Consider the following 20,320-nt stretch of genomic DNA (forward strand, 5'->3'; position numbering starts at 1 on the left):
TAAAGAATTTGACAACGTCTCATATGGAAGGCTAGTCCCGAACATTAGAGCCCACAGGACTCAAGGCAAGTTGGCAAATTGGATCCAAAATTGGTCATAATAGGAGAGAGGATGATACTTTGCTTTTGTAGTTGGAAGTCTGTGACCAGTCGGCAGATGGACCTTAATCCTGATATGTGTGAAAATATTGCTAAGGCAAGGAAGGCTTTGGATGAAACAGTGGTAACTGGAATTAGTATGGGTCCTTTATAGGCAGCATGGACAATGTGGGCCAAAGGTTTTTCTGTGCTGTATAACTCTAGGTATAGCAGTGCAAGCGGTTTAAGAAATAGAGGACAATAAATTCAAACACCTGATGTAACAGGAGAAGGAATGTGCATTTTAGTTTAGTTTGGAGATACAGCACGGAAACAGGCCCTTCGGCCCACCTAGTCTGCACCGTCCAGCAATTCCCGCACATTATCACTATCCTACACACACTAAGGACAATTTACACTTATACCAAGCCAATTAACCTACAAATGTTCTTGAAGGATTTATTGTAAATCCGTTGGATCTGACCTATATTTAACTCAAGCTTGGCCATGAATAGTTTGGCTTCAGTTCATAGATATATATATTTTACTTGTAGGAATCATTTTACTGTTTACACGAGTAAAGGTTTTAGACATAATCACAAACATTAACAGCATAACTGAAATGTGCTCCATTGTTATGAGCATTAGCTCTCTAAAGAACTTCACAATCCATTCTGGAAGAATTTAAAAATAATGATCAATCATGAAAGAATGGCTAATATACTTGCATATTCATCAACCAGAACCAAGCTCACCTAAAGCAATTGCAGCAAACTTGAGACTACCGTGGGAGAATAAAGACAGAAAGGTACATTTTCACTTCAACTATGCAGTTGCAGTTTTATCTCTAAATAATAGACAGGATGCAATGTTATCCAACAATAGAACAGATGAAATTAGAACAGACATAGAACAGTGTAGCACAGGAACAGGCCCTTTTTCACCCTGTACACACACGACTGTGTCTCCACCCAGGAAAATACCATCATTATTAAGTATGCGGATGATACCACCATCCTGGGCCTCATCAAGGGGGGGGGGACGAGTCGGGCTACAGGAGTCTGGTGAACGACATTCTTGCCCATGGTGAGGTGAACGACCTAAGCCTCAACACAGACAAGACAAGAGAAATAATAATGGACTTCAGAAAAAATCCACCCCCCTGCAGCCCCTCATCATCAAGGGGACTGTGGTGGAGAGGGCTGACAGTTACAGATACCTGGGATTACAAGTAACATCAGATCTGAACTGGACTTTGAACACTGCAGCCACAGTGAAAAAAGCCCAGCAGAGACTGTACTTCATCAGGCTGCTCAGAAAAGCTGGTCTGCACTGTCGCCCTCTCCCATATAGAAACATAGAAATTAGGTGCAGGAGTAGGCCATTCGGCCCTTCGAGCCTGCACCGCCATTCAATATGACCATGGCTGATCATCCAACTCAGTATCCTGTACCTGCCTTCTCTCCATACCCTCTGATCCCCTTAGCCACAAGGGCCACATCTAACTCCCTCTTAAATATAGCCAATGAACTGGCCTCGACTACCTTCTGTGGCAGAGAGTTCCAGAGATTCACCACTCTCTGTGTGAAAAAAGTTCTTCTCATCTTGGGTTTAAAGGATTTCCCCCTTATCCTTAAGCTGTGACCCCTTGTCCTGGACTTCCCCAACATCGGGAGCAATCTTCCTGCATTTAGCCTGTCCAACCCCTTAAGAATTTTGTAAGTTTCTATAAGATCCCCTCTCAATCTCCTAAATTCTAGAGAATATAAACCAAGTCTATCCAGTCTTTCTTCATAAGACAGTCCTGACATCCCAGGAATCAGTCTGGTGAACCTTCTCTGCACTCCCTCTATGGCAATAATGTCTTTCCTCAGATTTGGAGACCAAAACTGTACGCAATACTCCAGGTGTGGTCTCACCAAGACCCTGTACAACTGCAGTAGAACCTCCCTGCTCCTATACTCAAATCCTTTTGCTATGAAAGCTAACATACCATTCGCTTTCTTCACTGCCTGCTGCACCTGCATGCCCACAGGTCTCGCTGCATCTCCCCTTTTCCTAGTCGGCCACCATTTAGATAATAGTCTGCTTTGCTGTTTTTGCCACCAAAATGGATAACCTCACATTTATCCACATTATACTGCATCTGCCAAACATTTGCCCACTCACCCAGCCTATCCAAGTCACCTTGCAGTCTCCTAGCATCCTCCTCACAGCTAACACTACCCCCAGCTTAGTGTCATCCACAAACTTGGAGATATTGCCTTCAATTCCCTCATCCAGATCATTAATATATATTGTAAATAGCTGGGGTCCCAGCACTGAGCCTTGCGGTACCCCACTAGTCACTGCCTGCCATTGTGAAAAGGACCCGTTTACTCCTACTCTTTGCTTCCTGTTTGCCAGCCAGTTCTCTATCCACATCAATACTGAACCCCCAATGCCGTGTGCTTTAAGTTTGTATACTAATCTCTTATGTGGGACCTTGTCGAAAGCCTTCTGGAAGTCCAGATACACCACATCCACTGGTTCTCCCCTATCCACGCTACTAGTTACATCCTCGAAATTTTTTATAAGATTCGTCAGACATGATTTACCTTTTGTAAATCCATGCTGACTTTGTCCAATGATTTCACCACTTTCCAAATGTGCTGCTATCCCATCTTTAATAACGGACTCTAGCAGTTTCCCCACTACCGATGTTAAACTGGTCTGTAATTCCCCTTTTTCTCTCTCCCTCCCTTCTTAAAAAGTGGGGTTACGTTTGCTACCCGCCAATCCTCAGGAACTACTCCAGAATCTAAAGAGTTTTGAAAGATTATTACTAATGCATCCACTATTTCTGGAGCTACTTCCTTAAGTACTCTGGGATGCAGCCTATCTGGCCCTGGGGATTTATCGGCCTTTAATCCATTCAATTTACCCAACACCACTTCCCGGCTAACCTGGATTTCACTCAATTCCTCCAACTCTTTTGACCCGCGGTCCCCTGCTATTTCCGGCAGATTATTTATGTCTTCCTTAGTGAAGACGGACCCAAAGTAGTTATTCAATTGGTCCGCCATATCCTTGTTCCCCATGATCAACTCACCTGTTTCTGACTGCAAGGGGCCTACATTTGTTTTAACTAATCTCTTTCTTTTCACATATCTATAAAATCTTTTGCAGTCAGTTTTTATGTTCCCTGCCAGTTTTCTTTCATAATCTATTTTTCCTTTCCTAATTAAGCCCTTTGTCCTCCTCTGCTGGTCTCTGAATTTCTCCCAGTCCTCCGGTATGCTGCTTTTTCTGGCTAATTTGTACGCATCATCCTTCGCTTTGATACTATCCCTGATTTCCCTTGTTATCCACGGATGCACTACCTTCCCTGATTTATTCTTTTGCCAAACTGGGATGAACAATTTTTGTAGTTCATCCATGCACTCTTTAAAAAAATGTCTTCCATTGCATATCCACCGTCAACCCTTTTAGAATTAATTGCCAGTCAATCTTGGCCAATTCACGTCGCACACCCTCAAAGTTACCTTTCTTTAAGTCCAGAACCATTGTTTCTGAATTAACAATGTCACACACAGGTCTACAAAGGACTGATAGAGAGCATCCTCACCACAGGCATCACGGTGTGGTATGGAAACACCACACAGACAGAGAGGAAGGCTCTGCAAAGAGTCATAAAGACTGCAGAGAGGATTATCAGAACGGAACTCCCCTCCATGGACACAATCTACACACAGCGCTGTCAAAAAAGAGCAGAGAGAATCATCAGAGACACACTACATCCAGCTCACTCCCTGCTCAAACACAAAAACTGCACATACAACCTCAGGCACAGACGAGCGGACAGCATCGCCACAAACAGAACACGCTTTTTTAAGAGCTTCTTCCCTGCCACAGTGAGACTCTTGGCCAAAACAAAATGAACTGATGTCCTGACCTACCTCATAGTATATCATATTATATCATATTATATTGTCTCCTGGGCCTGTGCGATTTACAATGCAATCGACACTTTTATATAGGGTTTGTGCAAGTTACAATGCTCTCACTTTCCCCTTTATATAGGGTTTTAGGCACTTTCTCTTTTTTTATTTCTAGAGAAGCATATGTTTTTATAGATTATGTGTCTTTCTGTGTGTCTTTTTAATTTGACTTGACTTGACTCTCTGAACAACCGCACAAGAGTTGCTATGTGTGTAAGCACAAATGGCAAATAAAGTTTTTGACCTTTTGACCTTTGACCTTTGACCCACCATGTCTGTGCCGATCAGGATGCCAATCCAACTGTTCCCATCAGCCTGCACAGTCTGTAAACCCTCACTCAATTCCTTGCCTATTCCTATGTCTGCCTACATGCCTCTTGCACTTTGCTAAGGTATCTGTTTCCATTGCCTCATATATACCATTACTATGACAGCTCTACATGTTTGTACTACCATGGTCTGGTTTACTTACAATAACTGATCATTTACTATTTAATTTGCCTGAAGGAAGAATTTCACAGTTCCAGTTCATACCCAGTGCACGTAACAAATAAGCTCTTAAATAACTCTAAACTTAACTCTCCTCTGGCAATTCGTTCTAGGCACTTACCACTATGCAACAACTTGCCTCACAAATCACCTTTAAACTTTACCCCTCTCTTGGAGTATGTCTCTAGCATTTGACATTTTCATCGTGGGAAAAAAAACCATCTACCCTGTCTATCCCTTTCATTATCTTATAAACTTCTATCAGGTCTCCTGTCAACATCTGATGTCCAAAGAAAACAATCAATATCACAGTCATAGATCATATAATGCGGAAAGATGCCCTTCGGCCCAACTTGCCCATGACGACCAACATGCCCCATCTATACTAGAAAAAAAGTAGGTGCAAGAGTAGGACATTCGGCCCTTCGAACCAGCACCGCCATTCAATATGATCATGGCTGATCATCTAAAATCAGTATCCCATTCCTGCTTTTTCTCCTTCTAGCTACTACTGTCTAGCCCTAACAACATCCTGATGAATCTCTTCTGCACCCTCATCAAAGCCTCCATATCCTTCCTACAGCATTTTGATCAGAACTGTACCCTATACTCCCAATGTGGCCTAAAGTATTATACACCTGCAAAATCACTTCCTGACTTTTATACTTCTGAATCGATGAAGACAAGATTTCTTTACGTTTTCATGGAGCTATGAACATTCACCCTGATTTTAAATGCATCAAAGATTCAAAGTATCAATCAAAAAATTACTGATTTTTAACAAAAACAGATTGTGTCCTTTATTGTCAGTATTATATATTAATGGCTTGGAAGAGAATGTAGGTATCGCAATTAGTAATGATGTCTGTTTTCTCCATAGATATTGCCTGCTAATTTCCTCCAGCACTTGGTTTTTTGTTCAAGATTCCAGCATCTGCAGTGTCTTGTGTCTCCACTGAGTTGAAGAGTTGGAACATCACTCTACAGAGGTACAAATTGTTGGTTGGGCAGCAGCTTTGTGCAGTTCTATCAGCACACTTATGAAGAATGTTATTTAGCTAGAGGGTGCATAAAAGATTCACAGTAATGTTGCCTGGCCAAGGGCATGGGTGATGAGGAGCAAATTAATAGCCTGTGACTTTTCCCTGGAGCATAGGAGGCCAAGGAATGACCTTAGAGCTTTCTAAAATGATGAGGGGCATAGATAGGGCAGTTTGTCAGTCTTTTTTTCCAAGGCATGTTTCCCAGGTCTCGTCTAAAACAAGAAAGCATTGCTTTAAGATGAGACGGCAAAGATTAAAAGGAATTCTGAGGGTCTAGCTTTATTAGTCGTGTGCCTCAGCGTTCAAGGTTTCAAGGTCAGTTTATTGTCACATGCACCAATTAAGGTACAGTGAAATTTGAGTTACTCGGTGCTGGTGCCATTGCTGTTTGTTATCCAATTCAATGATTTGGATGAGAACATACAAGGCATGATTAGTAAGTTTGAAATTACACTAAAGTGGCCGGTATTGTAGATGGTGAAGATGGTTATCAAAAATTGCAGCAGGATCTTGATCAGTTGGGCAAGTCGGCTGAGGAATGGTTCATGAACCTTTATACAGATCAGTGTGAGGTTTTGAATTTTGGGAAGTTTAACATGGGCAGGACCTACACAGTGAATGGCAGGGCTCTGGGGAGTGTTGTGGAACATAGGGATCTAGGAGTACAGGACATGGTTCCTTGAAAGTGGCATCACAGGTAGATAGGGTGGTCAAACAAGAAGGTTTTTGGCACATTGGCCTTCATCAGTCAGAGTATAGAAGTTGGGAGGTTATGTTACCGTTGCACAAGACATAGCTGAGTCCAATTGGAGATTATCTTCAGTTTTGGTCACCCTGTTATAGGAAAGATGTTGTTAAGATGGGAAGGGCGCATAGAAGATTTACAGGTCAGGATGCACGGGCATGGCCTATAGGGAGAGGTTGAATGGGCTAGGACTCTATTCCTTGGAGCGCATGACGATGTGGGGTGATCTTAGAAGTGTATAAGATCAAGAGAGGAATAGATAGGGTAAATGCACAGCCTTTTACCCAGAGTAAAGGATTCAAGAACCAGAGGACATAAGTTTAAGGTGAGAGGGGAAGCAGGTACTATCAATGTTTATAAAACATTTGGACAGGTATATGAAAAGGATAGTTTTAGGGGCATATGGGTCAAATGCAGGCAGGTGTGACTAGTAGATTGGGCATGGGGCATGACGTGGGCAAGTTCGGCCGAAGGGCCTGTTTCCACAGTGTATGACTCTATGGCTAAATGCTGGAGTAACTCAGCAGGTCAGATAGCATCTCAGGAGAACATGGATAGGTGATGCTTTGGGTTGGGACCCTTCTTCAGGCTGATTGTGTGATGGGGAGAGAAAGCTGGAAGAGAGGTGGGGGAGGACAAAGCCTGGCAAATGATGGGTGGATACAGGAGAGTAGGGGGTTTTGATAGGTATATTGTTGGGCAAAGGCCAAAGATGAAAAGCCAAAAGGTATGGGATATGGATACAAAATGTGAGAATATTTTGGTGGAAGGAGAGGGGGATGGTGCGAGTCAAAGTAGGGCACAGGAGAAGGGGGAGGTTAGGTTAGTTAGCTAAAATTTGAGAAATCAACATACGCACCAATAGGTTGCAACTACCCAAGCAGAATATGAGGTCCTGTTCCTTCAATTTGCATGTGACCTCACTCTGGCAATGCAGGAGACCCAGGACAGAAAGGTCAATATGGGAATGGGAAGAGAAGTTCAAATGTTTAGCAACCGGGAGATCCAGCAGGCCTTGGCGAACCGAACGTAAGTGTTCAGCAAAACCGTTATCAAGTCTGGCTGATGTGAAGGACGCCACATTGGGGATACCGGATGCAGTAGATGAGGTTAGAGGAGGTGTGCGTGAACCTCTGTCTAACCTGGCAGGACTGCTGGGGTCTCTGAATGGATGTAATTGAGGAGGTATAGGGACAGGTGTTAGAACACTATTGCTGTTTGTGCTTCACAGGTGCTGCCTGCTGAGTATTTTCAGCATTTACAGTTTATTATAGCTTATTGTTGGAGCTTACATGATAAACGTGGTCCCACAGGAAACACTGACCTTTAATGGATCAACGTCCTGGTTGGTTTCACTCTTAACAGTTTCTGCCCGAGTCTCTGATACACGACAAATTAATGTTTCCCACCCTGTTAACAAAACATCAAGAGTAAAACCCAAAGATAAGAAAATACAAAGTTGGTCACTGAGATATCACTTGAAAGGTGTGTGTTGTTGACCACAGTTTAAAGTAAACACCTTAAATGCAATCACCATGGAAGGATTGATGACGAATATTTTAATGGTGTATTTTGTGCACGTGTTATCCAAATACAATGCTAATATTTGAGTAACTGACTGTATGAATGAATATTGAACAGTAAAATGATAAGCGTGACTGTTATCTAAAAACAGGAATACTCTTTGACTTTGAATTTTATTTCCTCTCCCCTGAAGTGTCATTGATTCTATTTGCAAAAAAACCCTCCTTTAGCATTACTTCAAACAACCCCGTCAAATGTCAGAATGATTTAATTGTGCAGCACAGAAGCGTGCCCTATAGGCCCACCTCATCCTTGCTGACCGTGGAGTCTTTCTACACCAGTCCCATGTGCCTATACTCAATCTACATCCCTAAACTATCCAAGAACTTGTCCAAATGCCTTTTAAACATTGTCAAACTATCTGTCTCCACTCCTCAGGCAGTACCATCTGCATTAAAAAACTTACCCCTCATATCTTTACATTTCTCCCTTCATCTTAGACTAGCAATGTTACAAAATTTTGAGATTTTAAAAATCAAGTCTGTAATTTCTCCCATCAGATAAAGCATAGAAATAAGTTTAATTTGACACCTAATTCACTTTCATATCTCAAGTATTTAAAAAGTTGTGGCCATTTTCATACTGGGAAATGAGCATCATGTTCCCTATTGATTTTCTATGGACATAACAAAAAAGCTGTGATCGTGAACAGTCAAAAGCCCATAACTTTCTTAAAAATTAAGAGAACTGAATGAAATTTTCAGTTATCATAGATTGAAGCATTCTGAAACAAATATAAAATAATCTTACTTGGATGACCTGAAATTAAAGCATATAATTAGTTAGTTACCTAATTGTAGCTAATTTCAGACTTCAATTACTAGATCTAAACATCTATCCATTTCTTAATAAATGATTAACATTTTTAAATAGCCTAAATGTCCAAATAATATTCACAAATAATTCACAATAAAACATGATTTTAAAATCTCATTTACATTAATTTATAGGCCAAATGGAAGGAATTTAGTGTTTAATTGCTGTAAATAAATGCCCATTTAAATCAGCTTTCCAGTGGGTCCCTGTGGAACGCGCTGGTTTAGAACGTTCACATTGCGGTAGATTTGTGCCCCAAATGCCGAGAAAAATACTGCGCGATATAATGGGCCCAAATTGAGCTACTCGCAATATTAAACTTTGTTTAAAGCCCCACTGCCCAGGGAAAAAGATTATATCCAATCTGTTATTATAATTTTAAATACCTAATTTTATAAGGTCACCCCTCAGCCTGCTATACTCGAGTGAGAATAAAGCAAGCTTATCCAGTCTCTCCTTACAACTCTTGTCCATTCTAGGCAACATCCCGCTGACTCTTTTGTGCATTCTCTCTATAGTTACCACATCCTGACTGCAGATTGGTGACCATAATTTGAAACACTCAAAATGCAGGTAACCACTGTTTTGTACAACTGCAATATGACTTCCCAACTCATATTTTCAGCTTCCATGTATGGAGACAAGCACACCAAATACTTTTTTTTGTCATCATCCACTTATTTCACATTTATGTTGAGCTTTAGGCACATTTTGCTTCAATAGTTTATAAAATTAAAAACAGGTGACGCAGTAGCTGAGGGATAACAAGGTACAGAAAGGTACTCTATTCACCTACTGTATGTTACCACTTCCAGGAAATTATGGACTTGCATCCCAAGATCCCTTCCAGAATTTGAACATTCAAACTGCATAACTTCACACTTGTCTGTTTTAAAATCCACCTGACACTGCTCTGCCCAACATTGCAGCTGATCTATATCTTGCTGTATCTTTAAATAGCTCCTTTGTTAGCTATAATTTTTGTTCACCTATAAACTTGCTCACCATACCCCTACATTCCTATCCGTCATTGCCGTATATCGCACACAACAATGGTCCCTGTGCCGATCCATGAAGCGCACCACTAGTTACAGATTTCCATTCAGAAAAGTACCCCTCTCTCACCACCCTCTGCCCTCCACCACCCATCCAATTTTGGATCCAATTTTGCATCCCTCTCACCTTAAACCTTTTTTTTTAAATCTCCATATGCTGGGTAATAGACTGTGCATTTACTCTATCTATTCCTCTCATGATTTTATACACCTCTCTAAAATCACTCCTCAGCATCCTGCGCTCCAAGGAATAATGTCCTAGCTTGCTCAATTGGACATTATCCTATTGCTCAGGCCCTCAAGTTCTGTCACATCCTCGTAAATCTTCTCTGCACTCTTTCCAGCTTACTAAAATGTTCAATTGGACTGCATTTTTTTTCCTGGAACGATAGAGACTGAGAGGTGCCCTGATATAGGGCACAAGGAGGGTAGATAGTCAGATTTTTTTCCCCATGTTAGGGTTAGCAAAAACAGGAGGGCACAGATTTATGGGCCTGTCCCACTTACGCGACTTTATCGGCGACTGCCCTCACCCGTCATAGGTCGCCGAAAATTTTCAACATGTTGAAAATCCAGTGGCGACCAGAAAGACCTACGATTCTTTGGGTGACTGAGGAGACTACTCACGACCATACAGGCGACACCCTGGCGACATGTCGCGAGGTGAAGTCTGTATGGTCGTTAGTAGTCGCCCAAAGAGTCATACCTTGTTCTGGTCACCTTGGGATTTTCAACATGTTGAAACATTTCGGCGACCTGCTGCGACTATGACAAGTGCCGGCAAGTCGCCGAAAAAGTCGCCTAAGTGAGACAGGCCCATTAAGGCAAGAGGAAGGAGCTCGAGAGGAGCTTGGAATGGAAAGCTCTTTTTAAATCAGAGTGATTGATATCTGGAACTTACTGGTGGTGGGAACAGATCCAAACATAACGATTAAGAGACATTTCAAGAGCCACTTTAAAAGGCAATGCATAATAATAATAATAATAATAATAATAATAATAATAATAATAATAATAATAAACTTTAATACGGACTCGAGGTCCAGACAAGGGGCAACATTACATTTTTAAAAAAAATGCATTGCATTGCATATTAAAAAAAATCATAAAGTACATATAAAATCTTAGTATATCTCTTATAAAAGCATCATAAATTATATATTTTTTAAAACACAATACATAAGTTAAAAATCCAGATTAAAAGAATGATCAATGTCCTATAACGAGACAACGATACCAGTGTCTCCACAACTGGGATTCGTAGCGTGTAGTGCTAACCCTTATGTTTGACAAGGCCACAATAATTACATTTTTAGAGTCATTTATCCTGCAAATGAATTTATACATGTGATTTCTTAGGAGGACATAATGATCATCAAGGATGTTGATGGGTCATGGTGCCGTTTCTGTACAAGTATGACTATGAAATCAATCAATGATCAACATAAGGCCACAAGCGGAGTTATTCCCACTACTGCCGCTCACATGATAACAGATGCTTGCCTTCAACATTCTTCAATTTTTTGCAAGTTCATAATGAAAAAACAGGATATTTACATATTTTAGCCATTAAATGTTTAGGAAAAGGCTTTTTTTTAAATCCAAGAAAAAAAGGACAACTCAGTATTTCTCCCAACTTGCTCACCATACCCCTACATTCCCATCCGTCATTGCTGTATATTGCACACAACAATGGTCCCTGTGCCCATCCATGAAGAGCACCACTAGTTACAGATTTCCGTTCAGAAAAACACCCCTCTCTCACTACCTTCTGCCTTTCATCACCCATCCAATTTTGGATCCAATTATGGATCCCTCTCGCCTTAAACCTATGCCCTCTAGTTTTTAATCTCCATATGCTGGGTAATAGACTATTTAAGCACTCATTGCATAAACTTGGTACAGTTGTTATTGAAAGCTTTTCTTCCATTGCTTGAGAGACAAGTCATAACAAGGTCCGGGTAAAGGCCACTGTCTTCAGATATAAATGGCATCAATAAGACTGTACATTATTTAATAATGTTATGATAAGGTATGTAAGTTTTGAATTTGTTTTCTTTACACCAATGTGTTCAAATCCATGCAATCTTCCCAAAGCTCCCAAACGACAAGATTCCCGCTTTAAATGCAGCCAAACCTTCAGCTCAAGGCTCTAATTGTGACTCTGAGGATCTTTGCCCCCACCTTAAATCCAGGTAGACCCAGTCAGCCTTGGTACAGTGCTCATTTCTTGTGATAGTCAGGCCTTCATCAGTCCAGGTACTTCATCTAGAAGTTGGGATGTTATGTTACCACTGTACAAGATGTAGGTGAGGCTACACTTGGAGTATTGTGTTCAGTTGTCATCATGCTATTGGAAGGATGTCATTAAGCTGGAAAGAGAAGGTGTTGCCAGGACTTGAAGGGCTGAGCTATAGGAAGAGGTTGGGCAGGTGAGGACTTGGAGACCAGGAGGCTGAGGGGGTGGTCTAAAAGAGGAGTAAAAAATAAAGAGGGGAATAGAGGGAATGTGCATGGACTATTTTACTGAAAGGAGGATATAGGTTAAAGGTAAGGGGTGTAAGAGTTAATAGGAATTCAAGGGGTGATTTTTCCACAGAGGGCGGTGGGTATAAGGAAGTCGCCCGGAAATCTATTGATTTGTTTTAAATGCAAGCAAAGACAGAAGCTCCACAGCAACCTTAATCAGTGAATTTCAAAGAAATTTGGAGAAAATGCATCTTCATTCACCCTGAAATAGCCTCCCTTCACACTGCAACCCCCTAGTTTAAGACTCCACAGTCAGAGAGAACGTTCATGAGGGCACTGAGGCCTCTAAGAATTTTATGTTTTGATCATGTTATTTTGGACTCTTATCCAAGTACAATAATGTACAAATTCAATATGATTTTTTAATAACCCAGTGATTCAAATAAACCCCCCCCCCTCCCCGCCCCCCAAAAGTAAAATACATTATGCCCATCTTCCACACTTTTTGATACAGAAGGCTTCTTTCACAGTTAACACAGTAAAAAAAACATGTTACACATTGTTTAATAGCGTAAACAATCCTAACATTAACGCTCCAAAGAAAATAATAAATTTTCTTAATAACGTTCCTTTAAAAAAATACAGCTCTCTTGGTCTTTGCCAAATGAAGCACAGCATTTCTCACCTAGTGTGGAGCCTGTTCCAAGTCTGGCAGCAATCCTCTTGTTCGTGCTGAGTGGAGCAGTGTACCATGCTATACAAGACTGTCAGTGCCCCACCCTGTAACTTAAAGGCCTGTACAATGTGGGTGAGTAGGTTGGAGCCAATGCTGACTGGAGGGCTGATAAAGCACACTGGTTTCAATTGCAATTATGTGTCACTAGATCAACATGAAGTTTCCGGGGACAACTATTTGCCTACAGAAATATCTACCGGTAATTATTTCAGAAACACTGATAGTTACCTCATGTCACTAACATTAAGCAACGACTGTGGTATACAATTACAACAGTGCTGCATGTTAGTGCAACAGAAGTGTAGCAAATAGAACAATTTATCAAGTGGCCGCTGCAAGATTTCATCTACAGCCTCCCATACCTGTACGATGACTGTACCACAAGAATATTCATTGGTTGTCAAGTGCTTTGGAAATTCTGAGGTCATGAAAGACCTTACATACTTTATTTTCAGCCATCAAAGGCAACATCTTGTCTGGCTTCAGAGGAACAGCAGCAGTACCATGCAGAGAATGTTCAGCACAACTTGTTAGTGGCTGCAAAACATTCATGCCGGCACAGTGCGGAGATTCACTTGGCTATTTCACTAGGATACCACATCACAGGAACAGCTGGTTTGCTGTGTAGAACCACTGAGTGGACTAGGAGTGCATACTTTGGAGCTCATAAGAATAAGAGGATCTCACAGTCTTATTTACAAAATTCTTAAAGGAGCTTGACAGGTGAGATGCAGGGAGAATGTTTCTTCAGAATTAAGAGGTTAGGGCTAGGATCAATTCTAAAATAAGGATATTTAGGAAGAACTTCTTCAAAGGGTGATGATAGAAACATAGAAAATAGGTGCAGGAGGAGGCCATTTGGCCCTTCGAGCCAGCACTGCCATTCATTGTGATCATGGCTGATCGTCCCCTATCAATAACCCGTGCCTGCCTTCTCCCCATATCCCTTGATTCCACTAGCCCCTAGAGCTCTATCTAACTCTCTCTTAAATCCATCAAGTGATTTGGCCTCCACTGCCCTCTGTGGCAGGGAATTCTACAAATTCACAACTCTCTGGGTGAAAAAGTATTTTCTCTCCTCAGTCTTAAATGGCCTTCCCTTTATTCTAAGACTGTGGCCCCTGGTTCTGGACTCGCCCAACATTCGGAACATTTTTCCTGCATCTAGCTTGTCCAGTCCTTTTATAATTTTATATGTTTCTATAAGATTCCCCCTCATCCTTCTAAATTCCAGTGAATACACGCCTAGTCTTTTCAATCTTTCCTCATATGACAGTCCCGCCATCCCAGGGATCAATCTCGTGAACCTACGCAACACTGCCTCAATCACAAGGATGTTCTTCCTCACATTAGGAGACTTAAACTGTACACAATACTCCAGATGTGGTCTTACTAGAGCCCTATACAACTGCAGAAGAACCTCTTTACTCCTATACTGAAATCCTCTTGTTATGAAGGCCAACATTCCATTAGCTTTCTTCACTGCCTGCTGTACCTGCACGCCAACTTTCAGTGACTGGTGTACAAGGACACCCAGGTCTCGCTGTACATCCCCCTTACCTAACCTAACCCCATTGAGATAATAATCTGCCACCTTGTTTTTGCCGCCAAAGTGGTAACCTCACATTTATCTATATTATACTGCATCTGCCACGCATCTGCCCACTCACTTAACCTGTCCAGGTCACCCTGCAACCTCCTAACATCCTCTTCACTGTTCACACTGCCACCCAACTTTGTGTCATCCGCAAACTTGCTAGTGTTGCTCCTAATTCCCTCTTCCAAATCATTAATATATATGGTAAACAGTTGCGGCCCCAACACCGAGCCTTGCGGCACTCCACTCACCATTGCCTGCCATTCTGAAAAGGACACGTTCACTCCTTCTCTTTGCTTCCTGTTTGCCAACCAGTTTTCTATCCACGTCAACACCCTACCCCCAATACCATGTGCTCTAATTTTAGTCACCAGTCTCCCGTGCGGAACCTTATCAAAGGTTTTCTGAAAGTCTAGATACACTACATCCACTGGCACCCCTTCATCCATATTACTTGTCACATCCTCAAAAAATCCAGAAGATTAGTCAACCATGATTTTCCTTTCATAAATCCATGTTGACTTGGACTAATCCTTTTACTGCTATCCAAATGTCCCATTATTACCTCTTTAATAATTGACTCCAGTATCTTTCCCACCACCGAAGTCAGGCTAACTGGTCTGTAATTCCCCATTTTCTCTCTCGCTCCTTTCTTGAAAAGTGGGATAACATTAGCTATCCTCCAATCCACAGGAACTGATACTGAATCTATTGACCATTGGAAAATGATCACCAATGCGTCCACTATTTCTAGAGCCACCTCCCTGAGGACCCTGAGATGCAGACCATCAGGCTCAGGGGATTTATCATCCTTCAGTCCCATTAGTCTACCCAATACTACTTCTCGCCTAATGAAAATTTCTTTCAGTTCCTCTACCCCCTTAGATCCTCTGTCCTCCGGTACTTCTGGGAGATTGTTTGTGTCTTCCTTAGTGAAGACAGATCCGAAGTATCTGTTCAACTCTTCTTCCATTTCCTTGTTCCCCATAATAATTTCACCCGTGTCTGCCTTCAAGGGACCCACATTTGACTTTGCTATTCCTTTTCCTTTAACATATCTAAAGAAGCTTTTACTGTCCTTCTTTATATTCCTGGCCAGCTTCCCCTCGTACTTCATCTTTTCAGCCCGTATTGCCCGTTTTGTTTCCTTCTGTTGTCCTATAAAAGTTTCCCAATCCTCTGGCTTCCGGCTACTCTTTGCTGTGTTATACATCTTTTCTTTTAGTTTTATTCTATCCCTAACTTCTCTTGTCAGCCACAGTAGCCTCCTACTCCCCTTAGAATCTGTCGGAATAGTGATCTGTCAGAACTCTCTCCCTTGGATGAGTGTAGAAAATAAAAATGGTGACTGTGGTCATTCAGGACTGAGATTGATAGGTTTGTAGGCATTAAGGGAACCAAAGACGAGGATGGATATGGAAAATGGCGTTGAAGTAGAAGATTGGGCATGATCTTGGGCATGAATGGAGACGAAGAAACACTTCTTCTCACAGAGAGTGGTGAGTCTGTGGAATTCTCTGCCTCAGAGGGCGGTGGAGGCAGGTTCTCTGGATGCTTTCAAGAGAGAGGGCTCTTAAAAATAGCGGAGTCAGGGGATATGTGGAGAAGGCAGGAACGGGGTACTGATTGGGGATGATCAGCCATGATCATATTGAATGGCGGTGCTGGCTCGAAGGGCCGAATGGCCTACTCCTGCACCTATTGTCTATTGTCTATATCTTGATCAATGATGAAGTTGACTCAAAGGGCTGGGTGGCCTCCATCCACTCCTAACATGTTCTTCTATTTAAAAAAAAGCTCAATAACTCCTAATCCACAACTATGCAACATAGGAATATTCAATTATCTCTCATCTGCTGTTATTTTCCTACGTAACTAAATTTATTGTTCCTATTTGTGCCGTTTCTTTATAGTCACATAAACTATGCCAATAGATTAGACAATAGGTGCAGGAGTAGGCCATTTGGCCCTTCGAGCCAGCACCGCCATTCAATGTGATCATGGCTGCCTTCTGTAGCAGAGAATTCCACAGATTCAAAACTCTCTGGGTAAAAACGTTTTTCCTCATCTCAGTCCTAATGGCCTACTCCTTCTTAAACTGTGACCCCTGGTTCTGGACACCCCCAACATCGGGAACAGTTTTTCTGCATCTACCCTGTCCAATCCTATAAGAATTTAATATGTTTCTATAAGATCACCTCTCATCCTTCTAAAGTCCAGCGAATACAAGCCCAGTCAATCCATTCTTTCATCATATGTCGGTCCTGCCATCCCAGGAATTAACCTGGTGAACCTATGCTGCACTCCTTCAATAGCAATAACGCCCTTCCTCAAAATAGGAGACCAAAATTGCACACAATACTCCAGGTGTGGTCTCACCAGGGCCCAGTACAACTGTAGTAGGACCTCGTTGCTCCTAAACTCAAATCCTCTCGCAATGAAGGCCAACATGCCATTAGCTTTCTTCACTGCCTGCTGTACCTGCATGCTTACTTTCAGTGACTGATGTATAAGCACACCCAGGTCTCGTTGCACCTCCCTTCTCCTAATCTGGCACCATTCAGATAATAATCTGCCTTCCTGTTCTTGCCACCAAAGCGGATAACCTCACGTTTATCCACATTCTACTGCATCTGCCATGTTTCTGCCCACTCACCCAACCTATCCCAATCACCCTGCAGCCTCATAGCATCCTCCTCACAGTTCACACTGCCACCCAGCTTTGTGTCATCCGCAAACTTAGAGATGTCACATTTAATTCCCTTGTCTAAATCGTTAATACATAAGTGTCTTTTTACAATACTGCATACAAAAGTGTGACTAAGGGGGTCAAACTTCAAATTCCTTCAAAAAAGTGGACAAGCACTTTATTGTGTTCATGATTAACAATGTTAATTGTTAATGTTAATTTTCCTATATTTATCAACAATAAATGTAGGAAAAGATAGCATATTGATGGCAAGTTTCCGAAAATGGCATCAGAATACACAAATACATTTTGTGTGACAGTTGTCGCGTGATGTACACTAGTGACCTGGTTGGCACAGTAAGTGTACGTATTTCTTATTCCTTTCTATGTTTATGAATACATGGAAAAATAAAATTGCAAACACCGTTTCCACTTATTTCCACTTAATTCAGTAGTAGAATACTGCATCCGTCTGAGTGGACACCGCAACGCGCGTTACACATCATACACACAAACGCACTCAAAGGTTTGATGTCCCAGAAAACGAACGTTACATTATTAGTGAAAGCCAATGTGATCTAAACGGTACATTACCTTATGGATTTGAGCTATATCGATGGCCGATGATTCGTCAGAATGTTTGGTTTGGGCTGATTTTTTAGTAAGTAAAATGTCTCCGTAACGGTCGTTGTGGAGCTTCCCGAAGTTGACACGAAGGAATGAAGTTGGCGACTTGGTCCGTATGACAGGTAAACAAGGGACAGTTTGTTTCCAAATTGAAAATTAGCTCAGTTTCTTAGTTTTGATGACCAATTTATGTCCAAAAAATTTTTTTAATTGATTTTATAAAATCGGAAAATATATCGTAAACGACCGTTGCGTTTATGACACCACGATGTTTTTGATATAATAAATTGCAAAATAAGAAAAAATAATTAACTCGCCCAAAAATCGCTACTATAATATTAGGTTTTGGAAAAGCATTAGAGGTTTGGAGACTCCGTGATTTAACCTACGGAGGTACTGACCCTGTTAACGGTTGTTGTGACAATGGACACCAAGCACAACGATCGTTACCGGATCTTTACTGTACTGTATTATCTTTATGTTGCTGTATTTTTCTCCTGGTATTGTTGAAGATATTTCCCTAGATCATTATCAAAACGTATATGTATGAGGGGCCATATGAAGTTTATTTATGAATTAAATATTCATGACTAAATGACGCAGCATTATAAATGTCACATTTTTGGTGTCCAAATTGGTGGTAAAATGATGAAAATTTGTCTATCATGAAAAAAGTTTTTGATTTTCGGTCTTGAAGTTATCTAATTTATATCTGTTATTTATAAGGTTTCACATGATAGGTAGATTTTTGTTAAGAACAGTGTATTGGTGTAAAAAACTGAATAATCTTGTTCCTCAAAATCTCTCCAGTATTGTAAAAAGATGTATATTGTAATCAGCTGGGGTCCCAGCACCGAGCCTTGTGGCACCCTGTGCCTGTGTATATGTTGCACAGACTGCTTTAATGAGATGGGTCGGACCTTATGTATATGCTGTTACCTACAGAGGGAGCAATATCAAAAGGGAACAACTGCTGAGCCTGGCTCTGCAGAACCACTGATTTGCAGAAGACCCAACAGACCAAATTTGACCAAGGAAATTTATCTTCACCAACCAGGCTTCTAACATCTTCATCAGCTTCCTATGCTAATGCAGCCATATATTTATTGCATTTAGGTGGTGTGCAACAAAAATAACCTGTTTGTAATTATCTGTAAGAAAATTGTGACCCGAGGTTTGTTAAGGTATAAAATTAAAACCTGGTCCAACTATGGCCAATTCTGAATGGTCCGATTCTGAATCCAACCAGTGGCCAGTTGCCTAACTTTCTTTCATGACTGTCAATGTTAGAATCTCAAACGTGCTATTGATTACAAATTGGTAGCGCTATCGAGTGGTGGCGCCATCGAGTGTGGCAGCCTCGCCAGCAGCTGTCTGTCCTTTCATTCTTTTTGTTATTTTTAGTCAGTCTAAAAGTTTGTTTTTGGAGGTCTTTTAGTCTTGTATATGTGGGGGGGGGGGGGGGGGGGGGGGGAGGGGGAAACTGTTTTTCTCAGTCACTACCTGGTCGAGGATGCGTCTTTCATCCGAGCCGCATGGATGGAGTCAGTGCACTCTTTAATTAATTTTCCACTTACAATTCCGGGACTATGTCTTTGCTCATATTTGATTCTCCGAAAACATTTCTCTTTTCAAATCTCAAACTTCAAAACCTGTACCCAGGCACTTCAACACTGAGTAAAGATCTTCTGACACCCACAATTTAGCAAAGAAACAAGGAACTGCAAATGCTGGAATCTTGAGCAAAATATAAAGTGTTGGAGTAAATCAGCGGGTCAGGCAGCTTCCGTGGAGGGAAATGGACAGTCTGAAGAAGGAGAAACGTCGCCTGTCCATTCCCTCCACAGATACTGCCTGACCCACTGAGATACTCCAGCATTTGTTTTGCCCACCATTTAGCAATATGTTCTCTCATGTTTTCAGTCCCAGCTTTATCTGGTCACTCATGCATATTTCTTCAATTCCCCTCTGATTTACCAGCTACTTCCCTGCAAGCAAGAATTGGGTGGTTACAATAAAACACTGGCAGGTTGGAAGCTTGGGGAACTGGTCAGTATGGAGATTTTAAAAGGCTAGAATTGGTTGTGGAAGATCTTAATTAAAGTTGCAACAGACCTGCAGCGGCATTTGCCAGCCAGATCAGACGAGGGATCATTATTCTAATAATAACCATAGCCTTGCAAATTTGTCTTTGGCAATATATTATCCAATTCCCTCTGGAAGGCCACAGTGGAACCTGCCTCCATCATATTCGCAGGCAGTACGTTCCAGATTCAGCCACACGTTGTGTAATAATATTTTCTTCATCTCACTCTTAATTTTCTTCCCTTTCATTTTACACCTGTCATCTCTAGTCCACAACCCTCCACCGATGTGAGCAGCCTCCCCTATCCATCCGCTGTAGACCTTTCCT

The 20,320-nt window shown here is 41.5% G+C and overlaps 1 protein-coding gene across 1 annotated transcript in view; it reads right to left on the reverse strand.

Moving 5' to 3' along the window:
- The window catches only part of slc9b2 (solute carrier family 9 member B2), a 99,907-nt gene extending 91,880 nt beyond the window's left edge, over positions 1-8,027 (reverse strand). The window contains exon 1 of the mRNA XM_033020430.1: positions 7,659-8,027. The gene's annotated coding sequence lies outside the window, so the exon portion shown is untranslated. The remainder of the gene's footprint in view (positions 1-7,658) is intronic.
- Between the last annotated feature and the right edge of the window lie 12,293 nt (positions 8,028-20,320).

Source organism: Amblyraja radiata, chromosome 1 (genome assembly GCF_010909765.2).
Source record: "Amblyraja radiata isolate CabotCenter1 chromosome 1, sAmbRad1.1.pri, whole genome shotgun sequence".
Taxonomy (NCBI): Eukaryota; Metazoa; Chordata; class Chondrichthyes; order Rajiformes; family Rajidae; genus Amblyraja; species Amblyraja radiata.